Source organism: Balaenoptera acutorostrata, chromosome 15 (genome assembly GCF_949987535.1).
Source record: "Balaenoptera acutorostrata chromosome 15, mBalAcu1.1, whole genome shotgun sequence".
In the NCBI taxonomy this organism is placed as follows: domain Eukaryota; kingdom Metazoa; phylum Chordata; class Mammalia; order Artiodactyla; family Balaenopteridae; genus Balaenoptera; species Balaenoptera acutorostrata.
Window position 1 is genome coordinate 66602078 of NC_080078.1, and position 20440 is coordinate 66622517.

The 20440-nt window shown below is 51.9% G+C and overlaps 1 protein-coding gene across 22 annotated transcripts in view; it reads left to right on the plus strand.

Moving 5' to 3' along the window:
* EPB41L1 (erythrocyte membrane protein band 4.1 like 1) overlaps positions 1-20440 on the plus strand; it is a 119852-nt gene that overhangs the window by 37250 nt on the left and 62162 nt on the right. For 3 of the 22 annotated variants that reach the window (XM_057530301.1, XM_057530307.1, XM_057530300.1), the window contains exon 1: positions 14794-15262. The exons of 2 other annotated variants lie outside the window; for them this stretch is intronic. The gene's annotated coding sequence lies outside the window, so the exon portion shown is untranslated. Of the gene's footprint in view, positions 1-14584; positions 14631-14792; positions 15263-20440 lie in introns of those variants that run through there. 17 more of the 22 variants (XM_057530299.1, XM_057530305.1, XM_057530303.1 and 14 more) reach the window with 11 other exon arrangements.

The window sequence follows — 20440 nt, forward strand, 5'->3', positions numbered from 1 at the left end:
GGTCCGTAAAGGCCTTTTACCATTTGCCCCACTCTCTCCTTCCCACTTTCCTCTATTATACCAGAGGCTCTTGCCACCCTGGAGTGCTCCCCACATGTAGCACATAGCTCAAGGCCTTTGCACATGTTGCTCTGCTGCCTGGAAGTTGCCATCTCTACATGTTATTCCTTCCTTCAATTCCTCTGGGCTTTGATCCTTCCCTGTTTCTCTGAGGATTCTGGGCAGCGGTAGAGGAATGAGGCTAGATTTTCCCACAGGCTTGTGCTTCAGTGATGACCAGAACCACCACGCCGTGGGGACAGAATTGAGGATAGAGAGCCGGCCCTGAGCATCCTGGAGGTGCAGGTCCCTACTGAAAATTCCTCCATTTATGCTCGACGGCTTTGCAAGGGTGTGCGTGCAAAGTGTGTGTTTCCTCTTTGGGTCACCCCATTTCTGTATTACGATACTCTTCACTTTTTCAGTTCTTTCTCTAGCTTGGTCTCTTAGTCTTTTACTCTCTTTCTTGGTTTTCAGACTGGCACTTTTTGTTAAACATTTTTTATTGTGGTAAAATGCTCATAACTTAAAATTTACCATCTTAACCATTTTTAAGAGTAGAGTTCAGCAGTGTTGGGTACGTTCACGTTGTTTTGCAGCCGTCATCACATCTCTCACCAGAACTTTTGTCCTGTAAAACTGAAACTCTCTCCCCATCAAACAATAACTTTCTATTCTTCTCTACTCTCAGCTCCTGGTAACCACCATTCTACTTTCTGTATCTACGATTTTGACTACTCTACATATACCATATAAGTAGAATCATACAGTGTCCTTTGTGATTGGCTCATTTCACTTAACATAATGTCCTCAAGGTTCATCCATGTTGTAGCGTGTGTCAGAATGTCCTTTTCTTTTCTTAAGGTCGAATATTCCATTGTATGTATATACTGCGTTTTGTTTATCCATTCATCTGTTGTCGGACACTTGTGTTGCTTCCACCTCTTGGCTATTATGAATAATACTATGAACAAGGATGTACAAACATCTCTTTGAGACCCTGCTTTCGATTCTTTTGGGTGAATTTACCCGGAAGTGGAATTGCTGGATTAGACGGTTAGCACTTACTTTGAAAGCCACTGTTTATTGTGTGCTTACTATGTGCCAGGAACTGGGTTAAGCACTTGACATGTCTTGCCTCATTCAGTGCCTACATTCACTCTGTATTGTGAATACAATACAGTGATAGAATTATCCGCAATTTGCAGCGGAGACAATAAAGGGTCAGAGAGGCCAAGTTATTTGCTCAGTCTCCTAGCTGGGCAGCACTGGAGCAGGGCTTGGAGCTCTGACCTGCCGCCAGTCCTTGACCATCGTGCTGTACTGCCTCCCAGTGGCGTCTTGTTCTCCACCTGTCTGTCACATTTTCTGCCTCTGCTGTGTAGTTTCTCTCTGGTTCATGCTCACATTGTCATTCTCCTGCTTTGTGTGTGTTCACCCTCTCTGGAAACTTTGAGCAACTTGAGTAAAGCCCCTCTGATTGTTAGGAAGTTTTTGTGACTTGGAAACCTACAGAGAGAGGCCTGTAACTTGCTTTCTAATCATGGTTCTCTGTTTATAGCTGCCTCTCTCCCAGTGGCCTATGGGATCTCCTTCTGCGTCATGTGGTTGTGGATCCACAGAGAGCCTGCCTGGTAGGGTCAGTTCCCCCGGGGGCAGGGGCACTGTATCCCCCAAAGGGGCAGTGTGGGAAGGGAGAAGGCCCAGCCAGTCAGAGTGGGATTCTCCTGTCTCACTGGTTTCCTAGCAACAACACAGAGGAGGAGAATTTTATAGAAGGATGGAGGAAGAGAGGCTATGATGTGGGTTCCAGCACACTTGCCTTTTCCTGAACTTCAAAACAATCAGAGCGGACTTCCCTGGTGGTGCAATGGCTAAGAATCCACCTGCCAATGCAGGGCACATGGGTTCGAGCCCTGGTCCGGGAAGATCCCACATGCCGCAGAGCAACTAAGCCCATGCGCCACAACTACTAAGCTTGCACCCTAGAGCCCACGTGCCACAACTACTGAGCCTGCGTGCCACAGCTACTGAAGCCCGCGCGCCTAGAGCCTGTGCTCCGCAACAAGAGAAGCCACCGCAATGAGAAGCCAGCACACTGCAACGAGGAGTAGCCCCTGCTCACTACAACTAGAGAAAGCCTGCGCGCAGCAACGAAGACCCAATGCAGCCAAAAATAAATAAATAAATAAATTTATAAAATGGGATAGCCTGGTTAAAAAAAACAATCAGAGCAAAATATCCCCAAGTTTGGGTGATTTTACTGATTATCTAGTCCATCTAGACTTAAAATTTACATATTCATCAGCCATCTTTCTATAGTCCTTTTAAAACTGTTTTATTATGGAAAATTTCAAACATGAAGAAGAGTACTAGAGAGAATATTATAATGAACTTCCATGAACCCATTGCTCAGCTTTGGCAATTTTCAGTAAATAGTCACTGCCCATCTACCCAACAGTGTGGAATTGAAATAGTTTATTATTCACATTTCTAGCTCCATGCATCACACACAGTAGTTGCTCAGTAAATAAGTAAATGCTGGATGATTACAAATCCTTTCCCCTCTCTGGGTCTCAGTTTCCCTATCTGTGTGGTAAGAGGGTGGGACCAGATGATTTCTAAGAGATGCGGTGTGGTACGGTGGTCAGAGCATACGCTTTGGTGTTAGACACACTTGTTCAAATTTCGTTCATTCCTTAGCTGAGTGTCTTTAGGCAGATTACATCTCAGGTTCCTCATCTGTAAAATGGGGATGCTAGCTCCTGCTTCTCAGGGGTGGTTTTGAGCACTGAATAAAGTAACTCTTTTGTGGCTAGTACTTATTACTGCTATTTTTAATATTAATATTCAGATGGGAAGATTCCATGTATTTCAAAAATGCAAAAGTAAATTGGAATTGACCAGAATTCAAACCCTAGGATTCAGCTTCTTTTTTTGTCCCAGTCAGCAGATAGTCAGGAGCTCAAGAAAAGGCAGCACAGCCAGAGCCAGTGCCCCAAATGTGGAGCTGGGAGCAGGCCCAGAGTGGGGGCCATGCAGGCTGATGCCATCTCCTCCTCTCCCTGCCCCTACCACACATGGGTGCCACAACCCCTGTGAGAGGAGGCTGCTGGCTGCCCCCTCCCTCAGTGAGACAGGCCCAAGCTGGAGAGCCCAGAGGTGGAGAGAGAGGCACCACAGGATGTCTTGTTGCTAGGAGACCCGAGGAGGCAGCAAGGACTTGCCAGAGCTGGAAGGGAATGATGGACTGGTGTGGAGATGCAGGGCATGTGGCCCCAGAAGGGCTTTTGTGGGGTTCTGGGCAGGGGGTGGTGGTATAGCAACTGTGAGCTCAGCTGGGAGGAGGGGCTCTGTTGAATTCGGCTCCTTAGAAGTGGGCTCAGGGTAACCTGTTCAGTTCTTCCATTTAACTCCTTCTATGTCGAACTCAGACCTGCATTTGAATCCTGACTCACTCTGTGACCTTTGGCAAATGCTGTGCAGCTATACTTGCTGGGCCTCATCTGTACAATGGGTATAATAATGCCTGCCTCACAAACCTCTGGGAGGGTTCAGTGAAATGTGTATAATAAAGTGCTCTATAAAAAGGAAGACAGAGTATAAATGTGAAGATTCACTACCACTCTTATCTTTATTATAATAATTATTATTTCTCTTACTGTAAAATGAGACACACTCTCTCTGGGATTGGACTCTCCCTGTCTGGATGAGATTCATGAACAGGGGGCCTTGGAGGAGGGGACTTCCCCTGTGGAGGCCTGTGTCAGGGGACTCTGGGGAATGGCTGGATGGGGCCCCCAGTTAGTGAAATCCCAGGGGGCAACTTGAGGAAGGCAGCAAAGTTCAAAGCCAGACGGAGACTTGATAAGAGTGGTGGCTGAAGGGGGGCGGGCTCTGCTGAGATTCCAGGAAGGGCTATGATTCTGGTTCAGGCCAGAACCTGTGAGTGAGGTGAGGGTTATGGGCCTTTCTTGTTGCCTCTCTCGTATAAATAATATATGTCCACACACATACACACAACAGAAAATAAACAATGAAATAAAACCAAACCCAAACAAGCACAAAAGAAATTCCGCTATCATAAAACAATCCCTGGGAACATTATGTTTTGAATATTTCCTTCCAAGTTTTCTTTTTTCTATGTATGCATGCACATACTTTATAGAAATTGGGTCACATGTCTCATATGCTTTTAAAAACTCTGTATTATGTTATGAACATCATTACATAGAATCATATAGATCCATGACACTATATTTTAACAGCTATATAGTATTTCAGGATATGTGTTATCACTATTTATGTAAAATACCCACTATTTTTAGACGTTTATATTAATTCCAAATTTCCACTTCACTCTGGTATACAAGACTCCTGTATACAACAGACAAATGTTCTTATGGCTACATCTTTGAGTATATCCATTGGTCTCACAGATAAATTCATAGAAGAGGAATTTCTGGATGAAAAGGTATGCACATTTTTAAGGCTTATCATGCACTTTTGCAAAGTGCCCTCCAGAGGGGACTTCCCTGGCGGTCCAGTGGTTAGGACTCTGCACTCTCACTGCCAAGGGCCCCTTTCCTTCAGAAAGATGAAACCAGTTGATGGCTGCATTGACACTATCCAAGTCTGCCTGGTTAACTGGGTGCCCATTCATAACCAGATTGCAGTGGTGTGGGAGTGGGTGGCTTACAGATAGACTGGGGAGGGGAAGAGGTATCAACAGCCACTCTAAAAGGACTTGTGCAGAGAGAGGCCCCTGGTGGCCTGGTGGCATAAGCTGGGCTGGGCTGGGCTGGGAAAGGCTGTCAGTCTGGGTCGGCTGCACTGACTCAGGCTGGGCGTCTTGCCCCTGGTGTGATCCTGGGCTCATGCTGGTGTGATCAGCATGGTCACCAATCCAAGGCATTCATTCCTGAAGCCAATGCAGCCTCTCTGGCCATGCTGACAGATGTGGACATTCGCGTAGTGGGTAGTGATTCATCGGAGCTGGTGGTGGCAGCGGGAGCTCTGACAGAGTGGAACTGCTCTCACCCGTCCTGTCACTCAGCCTCTAAAAATAACCCTCACCTGTTCCAAGTGGCCGCACCACCAAGTGTCTGGAGGTGCAGTCCCTTGGCTGTGGCTGTGCGAGGGAGGGCATGCGCATGGCACTGTGTGTGTGTGTGTGTTTTGGGGGGTTGGAGGTGGCATCTTGGAGCGTCTTTAGTGACTGGCATCTGAGCCAAGGATTTGGGGTGGGGGAACAAGAGTCAGGCCAGACTCTTCCTCTTCTACCTTCTCGTGGCCGGGGACAATCTGTCTACTCTTTGGGAAGTGCCAGAGACAGCTGGTGGGGCAGGGGTGTCTTTCAGGACTATGTGCTCACTCTCTGCTGAGTCTGGGGGGGACAGTGTGGGGAGACTACCAAGGCCATATGACAAGGACGGAGATAGGCTCTTGGAGGGATGCATAGCATTTAGCCGATCAACAACTGAATCTTATGAAAGCCCATTTCACATCTCATCTTTTTGGTGAAATTTTTAACATAGGGTTCCTTTAAATTAGATACAAATATAGCTGACTTCTTATCATGATGACTAGTGACCATCTAGCCAAGGTTTCTTAACCAAGTGTCCATGGACCCAAGGGGTGAGCTATGCATGGGTTTCATGAGGCTTCTTGATGCCTGAAATCATAATAAGGTGTGTGTGTGTGTGCACGTGCATGTGTGTGTGTGTGTGTGTCTGGATGTGTGCCCATGTGCATTTTTCTGGGAGAAGCTCTGCAGTTTTTATCGCATTTTCCAAGGAAACCATGACCCATAAAAGGTTAAGAACACACTAGTCCAACACCCTCACATTAGAGGCAAGAAAATTGAATCCAAAGAGGAAAATGACTGCCCGAGATCTCACAGCCAAGATCAGAAACCAGGTTTATTGACACTGTCCTCCCTGGCTAGTTCCCCGAGTCACGATTGAGCTACCTGCAGTAGACAGAACCCCAGGTACCATTTCCTATGCCCTTTTGGCTGGCATGGATCCGAATGAACAGGCTTGAGGCTTTCAATGGCAGTGGGCAGCTGGGTGCTCACCTCCAGACATCCTATTCCCAGGTGGTCTTGTAGGGGAAGACTCCTGGGGCATCTCCTGACCTGCTTCCTACCGGGACATCTTAGCTCAGGACATTAAATCTGCCCCTTTTGCCTTGACATTCTCCCCTGGTGGAAATGCTCCCTTGACACAGGAAGTGCCCCTGCCTTCCGGGAGAAGAACTGGCACTCTGGGCCCGGAGAAAAGTAAATGGTGGGACGGGGAGTGGGCCTAGGAATACTGTATGATGGACAGGCAGGTAGAGACAGATGCTGGTCCATTGTCTGTGGGAGGAATTCAACTTTGTACCATAGGAGTATAGATGAAGTGGCCCATGAGGATTAAAAATAAACATTCATTGAGCACTTCCTATAGGCCAGGCACTCTTCTCAGACAAGTACATGTATTAACTCCTTTAATCCTTATAAGACTGAGGCACAAAGGAATTAAGCACAGCTAGTAAACAGCTGAGCCAAGACATGCAAGACATGGAGGCAGGTCTTCTGACTCCAGGGTGTAGAGTCTGGAACCAGAGTGGGCTCCTAGCCTCTATGCCGGGAGCATGCATCAGAATCAGGAGAGGGCTGATAAAAGCACAGGCTGCTGCTCTGAACCCCCAGTTTCTGACTTAGTAGATCTGGGATAGGGCCCGAGGATTTGCATACCAAGAAGTTCCTGGGTGATGCTGCTGTTCCAGGGACCACACTTTGAGAACCATGGCTCTCTGCTTTCCTGCTTCCTGATAGGAAGAGAGGAACCCAGGGAATAGACGTGGTTATTGATCTCACCTGGATTATTGCAATGCCTGCCCTGGGTCCAGGCCTCTCTTACCTCCAGGTACCTACCCTTTACCTGGGACAAATTAATCTTCCTAAAGCCCAGCTCCGATCATGTCGCACCTCTGCTCAACGTCTTCTGGATTCTCTGCTGTGTGTATCGGCGCTGTCCAGTAGAACTGTCTTTGGTGATGGAGATGTTCTACATCTGCACTGTCCAATATGGTAACCATCAACCGCACGTGGCTATGACTTTTACATTTTATCCCATTTTAATTAATTTAAATGTAAATAGGCGCGTGTGGCTACTTGCTGGACAGTGCAGGAAACCCTTGGTATGCCATTTGAGGCTCCCATTGGCACTATATGCCATTCCAGCCCCAGCCTCAACCTTTGGCATCCTTGGTTCTGGGTCATTCAAGGCCAGTTTCCTGGGAATTCCCTGGCAGTCCAGTGGTTAGGACTTGGCGCTTTCACTGCCAGGGCCTGAGTTCAATCCCTGGTTGGAGAGCTAAGATCCCGCAAGCCACGAGGTGTGGCCAAAAAAAAAAAAAAGGCCAGTTTCCTGAGTCTACCCTGTACTTCCCAACCCTGTGCCTCGTTTTATGCTACCTCCTCCATCTAGACTGTCCTTCTGGTCTGCCTTTAATGCTCAACCTAAATGCTACCTCTGCCTTGAAACTTTCTTTGACACCTGCTCCTCTCTCATTTCTTTCTCCTCTGAACTCCCAAAACATTTTTTCCCTTTCTGACAACCTTTAGTATTTTAACCTTCTATTGCGGTTGGCTGATATTGGTGTTTCCTCTCTTTCCTTAAACTTTCAGCTTCCGGAGAACGTGACCGTGTTTTCTAGCGAGCCCGCGCCCCCAACACAGGTCCCTCCAGGCACACAGAGGCGCTCAATAAATCCCACAAACCTTTGCCCTGGTGCCTTGGGGAAACAGAGATGGATAACGTGCCCTTCCTGTCTTCAAGCTGCCACAGGCTCTCATGAGAGTCTGATTTGTGCCCAGAGAACCACTGAAGCCAATGGTTATTTTGGGCAGGAAGATAAAAGCCACAGAGGGCCCAGTTGGCCAGGAGAGTCCGGCAAGAGCCGCCCAAGCAGAAGGCTGGGTTTACGTACACAGACGGCTTCTCTGCCCAGCCTGGCCTGGTGCGAGGAAATGGGAACATCCAGACGTGGCTGCCTGGCCATCTCATGAAGCTGGGGATTAACAGTGATGCAGCGGCTGGTCTAGCTGTCTGGGGCAGATGGGTGGATGAGGAGAGGATTGCAAAAACTGCAGAACAGTACCAGCCTCTGGAAGCTGAATATTGGCTAGGTGGCACCTGGGCTGGGAATGTAAGTGCAAGAAAATGTTTGTATCTGAGCAGCGGACAGACAGCAGGTGAAATTTTGCTGGTCTGGCTTGGGGGTTTATGAGTTCTTTAGGACAGTCCCTATTGAAATGGAAAGATGGATGAAAAGAAAAAAAACAAAACCCAGCTTTCTAGCTTCAGACTCTAATACTAAGAGTATTTCACACCCCCAAAATCTCTAGCATGGATTCATCCCTGGGACAAAAACATTAAAATAAAAAACCTTATTGAAGTTATAATATAAATGCAGAAAAGTACACAGATCATAAGTTTACACATATTTATGTAACTACTTCCCAGACAGGAACTAAAACATGGCCAGCATCTTTAGAGTAAATTTGTGTTAAATCAAATGTATGCAGGATTAATGGCGGACAAACAAGCTCTGGAGTCAGGCAAACCTAGAATTGAATCCTGGCCCCCTACCTACTAGCAGTGTGACTTTGGACTAGTGGCTTATCTGCTGTGAGCTTCATTTCCTCCCCTGTAAAATCAAGGTGGAATATATAATCTCTGCCTTACAGAGAAGTAAGAAATTAAAAACTGAAAATGTACGCATATTGCTAGACACAGTGCCAGCACGTAGAGGAGTCCCAAAGGCTCTCTGCGATGCTGATGTTGATTGATGGTGTCGCTGCAGCATCTTCTGGCACAGGGGACCACAGACAAACACACATAGCCTTTCTCCTGTTGCCTCCCACTGCTCCCAGCCTCAGTGTGATCCTCTCCAAGGTCTCTTCTGACTGCAAGAAATCTGTGATGCTGTGATGATGCAAACCTCAGCTGACACTTCAGGCACCCGATGGGAGGCTGGGTGGATGTCTGAATCCAGTGGGAACGTGGCCAGATCTTTTATGTTCAGGCCCCAGGAGTATGGCTCCCAGACGTCTTAGGGGAGGGCTGATTTCCCAGGGACAGCAGGAGCATGGAGATCCATTAAGAAATGTAGCCGAGGTGGAGTCTGGGTCAGCAGGACTCAGCAGGGTCCTGGCATCCGGGGTGAACTCCTGACTCGGGCTTGCTCCCTGGCCTCTGGCTCTGAGAGTGCAGATGTGTCCCAAGGGACATACACCATGCACATATTTTGAGCTGGGCACTGAGGGGAGAAATTCACACATCCCAGGGCTGGAGGGCAGAGTGTAGGAGGGAGGGGAGAGGCCAAGAGGTTCCTCCTAGCTGGGTGGGGTTATTGTAAAGAGGAGGGGATCAGGAAGGACTTCCTGGAGGATGGCTGAAAGAATGACCGTGGGAAAGGGAAAGAGGGTCTCCCAGGGAGAGAAAAGAACCCCTGCAAAAGCAGAGAGGCAGTGCCAGCACCGCCGTGCCCTGGGGGCCCAGAACCATTCAGTTTGACTGAGCTTCCCCGCAGGGACCCTGAGGATGAGGCTGAAGAGGCAGGTGAGGCCAGGCTGTGAAGGACTGCAGAGTCAGGCGGAGAGATTTGAGTTGCTTCATCAGAGAATGTGTGGCCACTGAAGGTTCTTCCCGCGAGGGAGCAGAGCGGGACCAGCTCCTCAGAATGTGCACAGTCATCCGACCCACATTGTTTTTGGCCAAAGATAGTGGCCAAGTGTTCAAGCCACTAGAGTGGGCTGTGAGAGCCTCTGGGATGCGCAGCCCTGTGCAGGGGCCTGGCTGTGGGGGAAGTGCAAGGAGAGGGGGAGGGGGAGGAGCGATGGAAAGGAAGGGACAGGCAAGGTTCCCACCTTTGACAAATTCAGTCCTGTTGGAGAGGTCAGAGAGCCTCATCACAACTGAACCCCAAATTCAGAAGTAGAGACAAGAGATGTGTGGCCCAGCAGGCTAGAGAAGGGACAGACTGGGTGGCAGAGGCATGGAGGGTGAACTTCCTGGAGGAGAGGTGACCTTTGGAGGCTTTGGAGGGACTGAGGGTACCGCAGGGGCCTGCTAAGCCCTTCCTGGGTATTCTCTCATGTCATGGGAGCTTGAAGAGGTGGTGCTGATATTACCCCCATTGTACAGAGGTGGGAACTGAGGCTCAGAGAGGTTTAGGCCCTGCCCAAGGTCACACAGCTCCTGTACTATTAATGTAACTCCCCTGTCCTTGCCCCTGACCCCCACCCCGGAGGTAACCACTGCCCCCAGGCTCTTCACCACACTAAGGATGAAAAAGTGCTTCGTGCTTTGTGACCCTCTGTGCAGCTTCATCATCATTCCAGGCCAGAGTATGACCGAAGGCAGGAGTGTGCAGTTCCCACGGTCTGGGCTGGAAGGTCTGAGGGGATGGCGAGGTCCCTGCGGACTGTAGTGCTTTGGGAGGCTTCTTGGAGGAGACTGAAGGAGAGGCGGTAGGAGCAGCTGGAGCCGGGAGGTCCCTGTCAGGTGGGCACGGCTGCCCATCCCTCCACCCGCTCCCTACACCCGGACACAGCTGCCCTGCAGGGCCTTCCAGAGAGCATCAAGGATCAGTGAGAACAGCCTTGTCAGGCAGAACTTCCCAGGCCTGTAGATCACGCTGATCTGGAAAGTTTGGCTCTGGTAACTTCCTCCACGAGCTGGCCCAGCTCTCAGCTCCTGGGGCTGCAGCACAGCCCACCCAGGCCTGGCCGCCCTGTGGGACCAGAGCCAGAGGCCCTGCAGCTCTCTTGCCCTGGCATACCTTCCTCCCCATGACCTTGCCTTTAACCCAGTTTGGTTTAGGTGTCCCCTCCTGCAGGAACCCTTTTCTGAGCCCCATGGGCTGGGCTAGGACCTCAGAGAATCTAAACCTGTGCTGACCGAAAGAAATATGTGAGCCGCACATACGAGCCACATATGTGATTTTAAATTTTCTGGTAGCCACGTGAAAAAAAAAAAAGCCAAAAGAAACAGATAAAATTATTCTAATGATATATTTTATTAAACCTAATACATCCAAAATATTATAATTGCAATACAAAAGTTATTGAGATACAGTACATTTCTTTTATTAAATCTTCAAAATCTAGGGACTTCCCTGGCGGTTCAGTGGTTAAGACTCCGAGCTTCCACTGCAGGGGGTGATAAGGGTTGAAGCTCAGCGCTTGACATCAGACAGATCTGGCAGTCACATCCTGGCCCTGCCATTTATTAGCTGGGTGAACTTTGGGAAGTCGTTAACCCCAAGCCTCAGTGACTCCAGCTATGAAAGGAGTTAATAATTTCCATGCCAGAGAATTGTTATAAGGATTAAACAAATGTGTGACTGGTGCCAGGCACAGAGCTACTACTCAGAAAGTGGCGGTGATTCAGCTTACTGTACCCTCTGATGTGCAGGTTTGTGTGCCTTTGTCCTCCACTGGACTGACGGTGAATTCAAGGACAGAGGCTACCCAATTCCTCTTGCCTTCCCCAGGCTCAGTGTGCACGTCACTGATTGCTGAATGAAAGAGTAAATCCTTGCACTACGAGTGCTTGCCACCCCACCCTGCCGACCCAGGAATCAAGGGGCCCCTGGTGTCTGGGAGTCGTGAGACCATTGACTACCTGGGGTAACCTTGGCAAGGTGCTGCTTTGCTCTGGGCCTTGGTTTCCTTATCTGAAAGATAAAAGGGGAGGGGTGGGAGGGACCTGCTGGAGTATTTTGTTTGGTCTCTGCCCCACCAGTGGCCTTGGGGGACTGTAGCGGACACCATGTGTTTTGCCTTCCCAGCCAAGGGAGAGCATCACTTCCATCCTATTCCTGGCTTTCCTGTATCCTAGCACTTTTGCACCATCAAGTACCCTCCAGTTAAAATTTAAGAAGAAAGACTTTCTCCTGCTTCCCAGGCAGACCCGAGAGGGGATGAGGGGTCCTGTCCTTTCTCTTCTGCCAGCATCTGCTAACCCATCACAGCAACTCAGCGACAGAAGTAGGGCAGGAAGAATTTCTCCCACTTTATAGGTGAGAAAACTGAAGCTCAGAGAGGTCAAATCATCTACCCAAGTAACACAGAAAGAAGTGGCAGAGCCAGGGCTGGAAGCCGAATTCAGAAGAGCCCCTCTTTACGGGGGGTGGGGTGGAGGCTCCTCATCCTTCACCTGGGACCCTAGCATTTCTCCATGGGGGCTTTCACAAGATGTGGTTCTGGGTTGGTCCTGTGCCTCAGTTTCCCTGCCCTGGGAATGAAGGCAGCCAAGCATCTGGGGTAGTGATTTCAACTGATGCCTACAGGGGGCCGTGTGTTCTTCAGAGAGTTCCCCCACCCCCCCGCCCCACCACAATCAGATTTCTCTGGAAAAGGTTATTGTGGGGTGAAGTGGAAGATGTCTGGTCCAGAGAGTCAGTGTTACTGTGCAAGTGCGACCTTGGACAAGTCACTCACCGCTCTGGACCTCAGACTGCCTGTTTATAAAATGGCGGGGGCGGGGTGACAGTATGTCACAAGATGTGAGGATGGAACATGAAAGTACTTTGCAAACTAGAAAGTGCTAATAGAAATGTTAGCCAATAATAATAATAGAAAGAGAAATAACGATAACAGTAAAAGAAGCCCAGTTTTCTGTGTGGTCCCACTGACCTGAAGGGAATTGGGCCCTTCGGGTATAAAACCAGAACGATGGCTGGGAATGTTCTGCCTTGGTTTTTGGAATGTAGCCTGGATTCCTCCGGGAAAGTGAGAGGCTCCATCTAGCTGAGGAGGGTGGGAAAGTGGTCCTGCCCCAGGGGAGGGAGGGGAAGGCTCCTGCCTGGGGAAAGGAAGGAAGGGGAGGAGGGTTGAAGGAAGGAGAGTTGATCTAGGAGGAATGGAGGGCTCTGGCTTGGCAGCTCTGTCCTGCCCACAGGAACCCAGGGTTGGGAAAGGCAGCAAGCAGAGGAGGCTAAGAATCAACTTGGAATAAAAATACTTGAAGCAGGCAGTCAGAAATCTCTTAGCAGATGTGTGTATGAAACAATAAGTTCATCTGGTGTAACTCCTAAGTTTTACTGGTCCTTTCACTCATTCATTTGAATAAATGTGTGGTGAATTGAATTCAAGCAGAGCACCCCAGAGTGGCAAAGTGACTTGCCCAAGGCCATACTCCTGAGGGCCTGGGGAGTTCCTGGGAAGAACTGAATTTTGGAAGCTGGGGAACGAAAAGTCCAAAGGCAAAGGAGAACATCTACAAGGAAGTCCGCCCAGCAGGACTCTGGTCCTTCTGGGAATTGGCCCTGTGCTGGTTTGTCCATCTTCCTGTCTCCTGTCTGGAGGGAGGGCATGTTCTCTAGGACTGGGAGGATCTGGTTTCCTTTGGCTCTCTGCTCTCTGACCACTCCTGAGCCTAGTGGGCAGCAGAGAGAGTGAAGGCACCGGAAGCTGTGTCTTGGGAACATCTGGTGAAGGAGTGCGTGACGTTTAACTTGGAGAAGAGAAGGCTTGATCTGGGGGTGGGGAGAAGGGACATGGTTGCTATCTTGGGTTCTCTGAGGGGCGCTGGGGAGAGGGCATAGCCTTGTCCTGTGGAGGCCCTAGGGTTGGTACTAGCATCTGGGGTGGAAGGTCGCTGTGATGGAGCATCCACCTTGGGAGAGAGGAGTGGAGGGAGGGGGCTGCCTGTTGCTGGAGTGTGGGAGTTCAGGTGGATACTGGTGAGGTGGACACTAAGGGACACAGCCCAGTGGTGAGGCTGGCACTGAAGGAAATGCAGCCTGCCATGGGGAGGGGGTGGTGGTGCGGATGGCTTGGTTCACACCTGGGTGGCGTCCCAGCTTTGGGCCTCTGTGATTTCCAGTGTGGTGGATTCTGCAGTGCCTAGAACAGTGGCCGGCACATAGTAGGTCCTCAGGAATGATTTGAAGAAGGAAAGAATGGATGTGTATGCCTGGGATGGTGGCGGTGCTGGCTAGGGAGTAGGGGTCATGTGGGCTGCAAATGTGGACCCACGGGCAGAAATCTTTGGGGATCATGTTGTGGGTTACACAACCATCTTTCAGGACTTCCCCACAAACTGGGACCCCGAGAGATAGGTACATCCACCCTTTCTTTCACTGTTGGCAAAGTGAGGCCCAGAGCAGGAAAGCAACGTGCCCAGAGGTACTGGTTGACCCATGACAGAGCTGGACTAGAAGCCAGGCCGTTGGAGGTCCTCGCTGTGGATCTCCTGAGTTGGTCTGGAGGGCTTTCTGAGACAGCGCTGCTGGAGAGGAGCAGGGCTTCACTTGGTTTTGAGCCAGGACCTCAGTGCCACAGGCCAGCTGGCCACCCCCCAACCCCACCTTCCTGGAGCCTGGATGCACACCGGGCACATCCAGAAACATCTGTACACGGGCCCACTCCCCACTGGTACACTTATGGTCATTGTCACCGAAGCACATATGAACAAATGCACACATACACACGCGGGATCCCAGGAGACATTTGCATTACCTCCTCCCCGGTGGGGGAGGAGCGCTGAGTCCCAAGGAAGTTCTGACCCGAGCTCTGAGCTGCCGGGGAGGTGAGGGTATTCGGCTGGGCTCGGTGGGCTGAGGCTGAGTCACCCCTTCTGAGTCAGGGATCCTCTCCTCTTCCTCTCCCCTCCGCCCCCCCTCCTCCGCCGAGCCCCCAACAGGGGTTGGCCCGAGCGGGGACAGGGGCTGTCCAAGGCCAGGGTGGGGTCAGCGGAGGCGCCGGACTTGGCTGCCGATGCACAGTCCCGCGGTGGTCCGGTAACTGCCGCTGTGGCAGCGCCCGGGAGGAGGTGGCCTGGGAGCCTGAGAGAGAGGGAGAGGGAGACTGGCAGGGAGGAGGCGGAGGCAGGGGCAGGGCCGCCGCGAGGGAGCAGGCAGGCGCGCGGCGGCTGCCCCAGGGCTGGGAGCAGAGGCCGGGCGGGGGCGGGGACTGGCCGCGCGACGGGCGCCAGGCCCGGGGCTGTAGGCACGGTGCCCAGCCCCCGGCGCACGCCGAGCCGCCGCCGCCGCCGCTGCTGCAGTCGGCATCCATCAGCGGGCGGGGGTGTCGCGGACCAGGCTGCTCCGCAGAGCCCAACGCGGCCCGGCGCGCCCGCCCCGCCCCGCGGCCTGCCGGCCCGCAGGAGCCGAGGGGGCGCCCCCCGCCCAGCCTACCCGAGATGGGGACCCCCAGGCCCAGGTAGGCACGTGCGGGGGATCAGGTGGCACGGGGGGCTAGGGGCTCGGGACCCGGAGGCCCAGCCTCCAGCCCTGGGGGAGGTCGGGACCGGCCGGCAGGAACTGAGTTTGCAGGCTCTTGGCCCTCCGGCCAGTGCGGGGGAGGTCCTTGCAGTTCCTCCCTACCTCCCAGGTCTGCAGCCTCCCCGAGGCCTGGAGAGAGAGGTGGGCAGGCGAGGGGGCTGACGCTTGCTGTAGGGATGAACGATTGTGCTGGGTGCTGGGCTGGCCCGCTCCGTTCTCCGAGACCACTCCTGCCGCCTCCGTGGAGGCCGAGAGCGCTCTGGATATCTCCGTTCAGGCTTCCGATGCTGCAGGACAGTCTCTTGGCTGAAGATTGGGATGCTGGGGAGCTCTCGCCCTCACCCTCACCCTCTGGTTACAGTCTTTTCCCCACTCGGGGCTCACTTCCCATCCCACCTCCCTTCCGAGTCTCCCAAAGCTGGGGGGATAGAACTTAGCCCTAGGACCACTGAGGTTCTGGCCTGGTGTTGTCCTGACCAGAGGCTTCCCCTACCCATTAGAGGGAGAGGACTTGTGGGTCCCAGTTGTGTCTGGCACCTTCACACTTGGGGACATCCAAGGGCCCAAGAGGCTGGGATCTTGGGGGCAGGCATGGTTGTGGTGGCGAGTGACTGCAGCCACCAGGGTACTTACCAGATGCTAAGGCCACTGTCTGGCAGAGCTATGGCTGGGGGTGGTCCATGGGGACCGTAGGAGGCTGGACAAGGACGAGGAAGGAGTACTGAGGATACTGGTCTCCTTTGCGGCACCGGCCGTGGTCCTTGCTTCCCAGCTCCCACCCCCACCCCCTCCCGCTCCAGAGCTCTGAGAACGCATCGGTGAGGGAGAGACACTGCCATGCGTTCCTGCCTTCACTTCTGGATCCTCATATCGCCTCCTCTGCACCCAGAGGTGGGAGTGTAAGAGGGCTGGGTTTAGGACCTCTCTGAGGCCCTGTGGGGTTCAGCTGCTCCATCTCTCTGCCACCTCCCAGCATTAGGAGTCTTCCAGATTCAGTAGCAGCTGGGCCAGGTTGAGAGCTAGGAACGCGAATGATGCCCTCAGAAGCTCCTGGAAGAATCGGTGCTGCCTGTCCCGGACAAGGGTGTGGAGAAGAGAGGTGACTGTGTGCCCGCCTGCCCACCCATTCCTCCATATGGAGCCTGCGGCAGTGGCGGCCTGTGCCAGCCTCCTCTCTGAGCCACTGTGGCCCAGGGAGGCTCTGCCAACTCCGTGCAGAGATGAAGCTGGCTTCTGCTGACCAGTCTGAGGTCATGCCTGCCTGCTGACCCCATGTACCAGATTTGTGTGTGTGCACATGGTTCCTTGAGGGGCCCCTCAAGGCAGTCCTGGAGGAGATCAGTGCAGGGGCCATTATTCCTATTAAACCCTTCCTGGGCCACATGGCCGTTCCCTGGGCCCAGTTCTGTGAGCTTCATGGAAGACTGCTTCCCAGAACCAGCATGAGTGGAATGCTTGGTCCTGTAGTCCTCACTCAGTAAATATTGAAACGTTGAATGAGGCCTAGAGAGGAAGAATGACTTGTCCAAGGTCACAGGCAACTGGGTGAGAGAGCCAGCACTAATGTACCCAGCTCTTCTAACTGGTTTGGGGTTCGTGCAGCCCAAATGCCTGCTTCTCTGCTGCCGCGGCTGTTCCATACACAGGACTCTGATGGGCTGGGCATTATAGCCTGGAGCCTGAGTCTACCTCTTAGGAGGGGCCTTACATTGGTCTCCCAGCCCTTGCCCCCGAAAGGTGAGAAGGAAAGGTCAGGCTGCCTCACAGATAATGGACCAGGGCTGAGGCATAGGTGGCTGGTAGCCCTGGTCCCTCTTGGGAGTATCCAGAGCCAAGAGGATGCTGGTGCCCAGGCAAGTTCTGGGCCTGAGTGTGCGGGGGCGGTAGAGAGGGTCTCCTGACTAGGCCGGCTGAGGTAGGAGGTGCATCTGTGTTCGCTCCAGCATGGGTGTCCTTGTGAGCCTCTTGGGCTTCTGTGTCCCCATTTATAAAAAAAGGATAATAATCTTTATCTGGAGTAATACCAATGATTACACAATCAGAGTGAGGACATTTACTGAGCACTTACTGTATTCCATGCACTGGGATGGTAAGTGCTTTGCATTATCTCACAGCAACCCTGACAAGTAGGTGCTATTATTATCTTCTTTTTACAGATAAGTAACTAAGGCTCAGAGAGATCGTGTTACCTGCCTGAGGTTACACAGCTGGGAAGTGTGTGGTTGAGTCCAGAACCCCTCTCTCTACCATGGCATTGTACCTGGGGCAGTGTCTGGGAATACCAGGTTGGTGTCCAGCAGAGCCAGACACCTGATGTGCCGGGGCTGGTCCCGGTGGAGAGGTCTACATGTTGGATCTTGCGAGGCAAGGGCGGCTCTGTGGCCCGAGTGCTCCTGTGGTCCTGAGGGGTAGGGGCAGAGAGGTACTGGCTGGGAGCCTGAGAGAGGGGTTGGCTGTGGCTTTCTGCTTCCCGGCCAGGATCCCCTGGAAGTGGGGAATGCTCTGGACTCCCTGCTCCCATTGGCTATGAGGGAAGACCAGTTGGCTCTGAGGCCGGTTGGCCCTGACACTCACCCCTGCCACATTTGATAGGAACCCAATGACCAGAAAATACAAGGGAGGGAATGCAGGGGCACCAGCTGGGACTGCGAAGAGGAGGCCCTGAGGGGAGGGGACGGGAGCGTGGGTGGGCGGGTGGGGGTGGGAGCACGCTGGAACCGCTTCCTTTGTGGGTGGGAGGCTTGTGGGTAAGAATAGTAGCAGCCAACATTTATCGAGCACTTACTACATGCCAGGCACCTGCTTTAAGGGCTTAACTCACACAATCTTCACAAAACCCTTTGAGGTAGGAATTCTTCTTCCTCCCATTTTACAGATTGAGGGAACTGAGGCTTAGCAAAGAAAAGACAGTTGCTCAAGGTCACACAGCTCGGTCGTTGGGGAGCCAGGATTCAAATCTAGGCAGTGTGAGTCAGAGCCACATTCCTGATGGCAATGCGAGCCGCCCACAGTTTCTTCTCAGAGGTCATACTCAGTTTTGTTCAATTTGAAAAATATTCCCTGAGTACCTCCTGCAGGTCGTAAATGTCCTCTGGGGAAGCATCCTCTCCTCAAGGATCTCCCAGTCTAGCCTAGAGAGACACGGACATGACACAGGGGAGGTAAAGGAGGTGCTATGGCCTATGTCAGCGTGGATTCCTATTCTGGTGATCAGCGGAGGCTTCAAGGAGATTGGGGCCTTTGTGCTGGGCACCAAAGGCCAAGTGGAATTTTGATAGCTGTGGGGGTAAGGGCACCCACTCCCCTGGATCAGAGGGGAGGGAAATAGGGGCGTCTTTGAAGAACGGGCAGTCTGGTGTGCATGCAGCAGATGGTGCAGGGAGCTGGGGGTGCTGGGAGGTGACTCAGAAAGTCAGCTTGTGTTTGGGTCTTTGTCAAAGCTCTGGAATCTGCCGGACCTGAGCTCTAGTCCCAGCTCCACTGTGTACTAGCCACGTGCCCTCGGGCTATCGCTTAGCTGATCTGAGCCTTGGCTTCCTGATCTGTCAAATGTGGACAAACGCACCTATCTGATTGAGACCACGTTAGGGTTGTTACGTAAAGGACCTAGAGCAGTGCTGGCACACCACAGGGGCTCAGCTAACATCAGTTCCCACCCCCTTTAGTCTCTCTCAAATGTCAGACTAAGGTGTTTCCACTTGACAAGGAGCCTGGAGGCTGCCGGAACCTTTGCGGGTGTTTGGTCTGCATGGGGCACGCGTTTGGGGCATGACAGAACCATGTCTGGGAAGGTCCCTTTGGCAACTGTAAGGACCATAAGGAACGGGTGGGCTCGGCCTTGCAGGAAAAACATCTGCACTGTGGACCTCGAGGGCTGGCGAGGAAGGAAGGTGAAAACTGCACTGAGATGTCCCCTGGAGTGGTTGGGGGAGGAGCAGCTTGGGGTGGGGGGGCGTGCATTTGGTTTGCAGCCTCATGAGTTTAAGATGAAGGACTGGTCTCCCTTCAGTCATTCCGAAGGTTGTGCAGCGTCTTTGTGCATCTGGTTTTTTTTTTTTTTTTTCTTTTTGCATCATTTCCTTTGGATGAATCCCCATCAGACTTCTCCCATAATAGTAGCAAATTGGGACTAAGTGCCCGACAATAGGAAGATGATTGAGAACATTTGGGAACATCCAGTGGATAAAATAATATGCAGCCGTGAACAGCCACAGAAATACTTATACTTTTTCATTCTATATGCTGACATCTTTCCGTGTCAGTGTATATGAAATCCATCTCAAAAATGTTCACAATAGATATGTAATACTTTTGTAATTCATTTTTCTTTTTTTAAAATTAATTAATTAATTAATTTATTTTTGGCTGTGTTGGGTCTTCGTTGCTTCACGCAGGCTCTCCCCAGTTGCGGCGAGCGGGGGCCACTCTTTGCAGTGTGCGGGCTTCTCATTGCGGTGGCTTCTCTTGTTGCGGAGCTCGGGCTCTAGGCCTGAGGGCTTCAGTAGTTGTGGCACGTGGGCTCAGTAGTTGTGGCTCGTGGGCTCAGTTGTTGTGGCTCGCGGGCTCTAGAGCGCAGGCTCAGTAGTTGTGGTGTACGGGCTTAGTTGCTCCGCGGCATGTGAGATCCTCCTGGACCAGGGCTTGAACCCCTGTCCCCTGCATTGGCAGGCGGATGTCTAACCATTGCGCCACCAGGGAAGCCCCTGTAATTCATTTTTCAATGGATAAATCCTAGTTCATTTGGCCATCAACAGGGGGTTGATGGACATGTAAAGTTGTTTCCAATTTTACTCTATTCTAAAAAACGCTGACAATGAACTTTCCTAGTGTTTAAACAAAATCAAGTGAGAGAGATTCAGAAACTGCGAGATCATGAAGCGTTGCCAGGGAAGGTCTGCTGCTTCTCCTGACTTCTTTCCCCTCCTTGCCTCCCTTCTCAGCGCAGCCCGGAACCCGAGGGGGCAAGGACACTGCTCCAAAGCCCATGTTTGTAACTTCAGTTCTGTGCTCCCTCTCACCAACTGCTGATTGGTGAGGTCCAAGCGAATGATGATAATAAACGCATCCTTTAGATTGTAAAGCACCCTGCATGTGGGAGGGGTTGATACTGCTGTTA